We start from the raw sequence: 5525 nt of genomic DNA, 5'->3' as shown, positions 1-5525 counted from the left end.
ATGAGCCCAGCTCTGGGACTCTATCACGTCCAATGAGGACCTGATAGTCTATAATGGTCAAGGTTCTCCAAAGGAACAGAAACAATAGGATGTGTAGATATACGGAAAGAGAATTATTTTAAAGACTTGGCTCATGACAATTATGGAAGCTGGCATGTCCAAAATCTTCAAGGTGGGCAAGCAGGCTGGAAACCCAGGAAGAGCCAATGCTGCATTTCAAGTCCAAAGGCCATCTGCTGGCGGAATTCCCTCTCGCTGGGGGAAGGCCATTCCTTTGTTCTGTTCAGATCTTCAGCTGACTGGATGAGGCCCACCACATTATGGAGGGCAATCTGCTTCACTGACAATCCGCTGATTTAAATGTAAATCTCATCCAAAGAACATATTCACAGAAACATCCAGAATAATGTTTAACCAAACACCTGGGTACCAGGGCCCAGCCAGGATGATGTGTAAAATTAACCATCACACAATCTAACCAGGAATGACTATGCTCATTAAAGTAAAGCCCAAACAATTTACCACTAAATGAGGCCTCGGGCTCTTAGGCACAGCCTATTCTCTCAAATCCATAAGACAACCTGGCTCATAGTCCTAACAACCTTTGTCATCTAGTTTCACAAATCTGGGCAGATGACAAATGAGGGAAGGAGGTAGAGAGTGAGTACTTGCTAGAGGCAGATGCCAGAAACAGTGAGAAGAAACAGCTCACAGCCTGCCAGTGAGGAGGAGACAGAAGATCTATAAAAAGTAGACAGAACTGTAAACGCTCAGCTGCTAAGGCCTTTGAATGTTGAGACAAATTGTTCGGCTTGCTTCCTGGAGTGAGGCTATAATACAGCCCAGTATAGCAACTGCTGTTCTTAATAATATACCTGGGTCTCTAAATAACAACACACTTGGATTAGCTGTTACAAGGGGTAGGATGAAAGAAAAAGGGCAGTTTTTTCGCCCTAGCTGGATTGGCTCAGTGGCTAGAGTGTCGGCCTGCAGACGGAAGGGTCCTGGGTTTGATTCCAGTCAAGGGCACATACCTTGGTTACAGGCTTGATCCTTGGCCCTGGTTGGGGCACATGCAGGAGGCAACTAATTGATGTGTCTCTCTCACATAGATGTTTCTTTCTCCCTGTCTCTCCCCTCCCTTCCACTCTCTCTAAAAATCAATGGAAAAATACCCTCCTCTGAGGATTAATAAAAAACAAAACAAAAAAGGTCAGCTTTTAAAGGGTGGGGGAGGGAGCATGATAGTCAGTAGCTGATATGCTCTCCCTGCCCTCAAATGCTCACTTGTTCATGGGGGATGTAGTGGATTATTTGTTGGCTCTTTAATTTTAACAAAAAACCATCTTTATAATAGACACCTAAATACAATATGGCTTTTAAAATGAAATCATGTATATATAGTTGTATTCATAAAGATAAGTATACTCATCAAAAACTATACAACAATAACAGCAAATCCAAATTCAAACAAAGATATTCTTCTGAATTCCGTTTCACTGAGCATCAAAAACCACCAATCTTTTAGTCCTTTTCTTGTACATTATTCTGTATCCACATTCTGTGCATCTGATTGGATCCCTGGATTTTATTTCATTTTCCACAGATATATATCATTGGCTGCTGCTTTGGAGGTTGGATGTCCTTCTGGGTGTCCATTGTTAATCCTTAGCACCAACACCTATTTTTTTTTTTTTTTTTAATGAGCCATTTCCCCTTTTCAGGACAATGGTAAACTGATCCCATTTTAAAACATCTGTGCATTCTATCCTCAAGCATGCAGTATGGGTGCGATTGATAGCACTCCTCCAGGGGTGGCCCTATACATTAGCAGATAGAAGCATGCCATTTACCCTTTGACTTTGCTTCAGACAGCAGCCCGTATCCAAGCTGGCACTGTAGTGATGCAAGGAAATGTTTGCTGGGGCTAGTGAGAAATAGAGACTTCCTTTGTCTTCCTGCTAGGTGTCTCAGGAGGATGTGGTCTAGAACTGCTGTAGCCACTCTCCTCCTGTGAATGGGGAGCCCGGAGATGCCAAGTGATGAGAGGGAGTCCTCTGTGGATATTGAGGATGAAGCCAAAGTTACAAAAGGCAGAGAGGCTGAGTCAAAACTCAACAGAAGCTGCCTTGGGGTTTTAATTTATACATGCCTATGGATTCCTCCCCCCCACCCCACCCCCAATTAAGCCAATTTGAACTGATTTTTAGTTAATTGCAATGAAATGATGCTGGCTGATATAATAGGTGAACAGAATCTTGAAAGAAAAGTAGAATTTTGACCAGAAAAGAATGAGTTTGAATGGTATTTCAACAACAACAATAACAATATTAACAATATCGACCACAGCAGAAATGTATCAAGCACTTAGTATGCTCCAGAAACTCTGCCTACAGCTTCATTTACTCCTCATAAAAACCATACGAGTTCATTTGGGATGAAGCTCAGAAAGATTAAGTGACTTACCTAAGGTCACACAGCTGGGAAGTGGATGGAGCAGCTGGGCCTGATGTTCAGGAATATGCTCCTTTCATGCTGCCTGTCTGCCTCCTCTAACCTTCCAGGCAGACAGCTGAAAGACCATGGTCAGAGAGTGGCACCACTGATCGGTACAGTGACGAGGGGAGAATAGGTTGTTCAGAGGTTGCTGGACCCAGTGGTGCACAAGGTGTAGTTGCAGCCATTACTACTCTCACATACAAAATGTCCAAACCTGTAGAGAATTTTTATGAGTTTATTTTATTATTATTATTTAAAATGTTTATATTGATTTCAGAGAGGAAGGGAGAGGGAGAGAGATAGAGACATCAATGATGAGAGAGAATCATTGATTGGCTGCTCCTGCACACCCCCTACTGGGGACTGGGCCTGCAACCGGGCATATGCCCTTGACTGGAATAGAACCAGGGGACCCTTCAGTCGGCATGCCGACGCTCTATCCACTGAGCCAAACCAGCTAGGGCTATAAGAGTTTATCTGAGCCCAAACTGATGACATATGTTGGGGAGCAAGATCTCAAATGCTCCAGAGAATAACAGCTTGGCAGTTTCTTTTATGCATTTGAATTTAAGGAGGAAGTAAGGAAGATTACCTGGAGGTTGGAGAAAGCAAGGCAGGATTGGATTACACAATAGTTAACAAGATTACTGGCATGTGCTCTCTTGAGGGTTATTACCCCCTTTGAGGGATATTACTTCTGGTCTTCAAAGGTGTGTTAACCTAGATGCACAAGAACAATGGACAGGGCTGGCTTCAAACCTTTTACTAAAGGAATTATAGCTCGGCAGGTGTAGCTCAGTGGTTGAGCATCAACACATGCACCAAGAGGTTGCAGGTTGATTCCTAGTCAGGGCAGGTGCCTGGGTTTCGGACTTAATCCCCAGCCAGGGGGCATGCAGGAGGCAACAGAGCCATGTTGATGTTTCTCTCTCATTGATGTTTCCATCTCTCCCTCTCCCTTTCGCTCTCTCTAAAAATCAATAAAAGCATTTTTGAAAAAAAGAAATTATATGCTTGGGCATAACTGCCCATCATGACCTACTCAGTCAGGAATTTATGATCAGATCACCCTGTGAGATTACTTCCATAGAACCCCCTTTTTATCCATATATATCATTACCAACTGTGCAAAGGGCTGAAGGACAAGAGCAGAGTGCTATGAAAAGAATGAGGGAGACAGTTTAGATCAGAAGAGTGTGCAAGTGTTTAGGTAAGACCTTTCCATGCAAGTGTGATTTAAGCAGAGGCATTGATGTTCAAATGAGCAGATACAGTCTAAGCAGAAGGAACCACATAGGGGCAAATAGATTTGCATGTTTAAGGAACTGAAAGAGGATATGTGGCTGCAAAGTTAATGGGTGAGAGGTAGGAATGGGCTAGATTTTGCAGAGCCTTGAGGCCACCATTAGGACTTTTGATTCTCATTTATTCATTTCCTCCTTAAACATTTCCTAAGAATCCTCCACTGGGCCAGGCCATACCCAGGGAATAGGGATGTAGTGATTAACAATCATGACAATGATAATGGCTAATATTCGTTGAGTACTACCTACCATTTGCTATTAGAACTTTTGTATTTAAGCACTTCGATGCACAAGCCATTTAAGCCTCCCAGCAACCCTATCCTGGGAGATTAGAAATTAAGTAACTTTGGAAACTAAGTAATTTTCAAGATCAAAGTGCCAGCAAGTGGTATCAGGCAGTCTGACTCCAGAACTTCTAGGCACTTAATATTCTTAATGTGGGGGAGTGTAGAGGTAAGGAACAAACTTGTAGAGAATTTTTAGATGACATATGCCAGAGAGCAAGAGCTCAAATACTCTGGAGAAGAACCGTTTTTGCAGTGTCTCTCATGCATTTGAAATTAAGGACATACCATAGAGGCACATCTTGGGGTGACTCTCCTGAGCCCCTAACCACTATGATTTACTATCTCTTGCCTAAGATTGGAGGACAGTCTTCCTAGTAATTTTAGCCACCCAAACAGTGCTTCAGATGTGGGCAGCCAGGTAAGAAGAGAATTTCTCAAACTTGGCAGAACATAAAAACTCTTGGGGGAGTCAAAAATAGACCCTTCTGAAGATTCCGTGTTGCTAGGTCCACCCTGGAATTTGTATTTTAACAAGTTTGACAAACACTGGCTTGTCCAATTCAGTTCAATGGTTTTTTTTTTTTTTTAATATATTTTATTGATATTTTACAGAGAGGAAGGGAGGGGGATAGAGAGCTAGAAACATCGATCAGCTGCCTCCTGCACACCTCCCACTGGGGATGTGCCCGCAACCAAGGTACATGCCCTTGACCGGAATCGAACCCGGGACCCCTCAGTCCGCAGGCCGACGCTCTATCCACTGAGCCAAACCGGTTTTGGCACAGTTCAATGGTTTTTGCTGGACAGACCCTCCTTTGGGTCAGATGCAGCTTTGCTACTTTTCTAGATGCCTGTCCCCTTGTGCAAACTGCCTCACCGTTCTGAGCATCAGTTTCCCCTTCTGACAAATGAGGGAAATGCTACAGCACCATCGCCCACGGCTGTTGTATGGATTAAGTGAGTTGCTCCCAAAGTGCTTGGAGCAGTGTCTGATATGGAGTGAGCGATGCTGATAATAATGGGACGGTGATGATGACAGTGAAGCTGAAGACGCCTGGTGATTAATTGTTATAGATTCCAGCTGCTTAGAGGACTGTTTCCAAAATGGTGCATGGGACAAGCTTATCGTCGCCTCTCTGGGCATTCCGTATTTTTATTGGTTAAACCTGACAACCTAGGCTCCCAGCCTGAGCCCAAAGACACCCCTCTACGCACTCGGGGGCCTCCGCTCGTCAGGCGCCCCAGTCGATCCCAAAGGCGCCGCTCAAGCTTCTGCCTGCCCAGGCAGCACTAGCGGCGCCCCGAGCGGTCAAGGCCCGCGAGCCGCCCGCCGCCCCGCCCCGCCCCCCCGCCCCGCCCCGCCCCGCCCCGCCCCGCCCCGCCCCGCCCCGCCCCGCCCCGCCCCGCCCCGCCCCGAGCAGAAGGTTCCGCCCCC

At 45.2% G+C, this 5525-nt stretch overlaps 1 pseudogene across 1 annotated transcript; it reads right to left on the bottom strand.

Moving 5' to 3' along the window:
* Positions 1-1496: 1496 nt before the first annotated feature.
* LOC308253858 (DNA-directed RNA polymerases I, II, and III subunit RPABC4-like) lies at positions 1497-1659 on the bottom strand (annotated as a pseudogene). Its single transcript has one exon. The product of its transcript is annotated as a DNA-directed RNA polymerases I, II, and III subunit RPABC4-like (transcript).
* Positions 1660-5525: the final 3866 nt, after the last annotated feature.

The sequence above is a fragment of the Plecotus auritus genome (genome assembly GCF_963455305.1).
Source record: "Plecotus auritus genome assembly, chromosome: 7".
NCBI lineage: Eukaryota > Metazoa > Chordata > Mammalia > Chiroptera > Vespertilionidae > Plecotus > Plecotus auritus.
The sequence above is the reverse complement of the archived record's forward strand: the minus strand, read 5'-3'. Positions and strand labels throughout refer to the sequence as shown.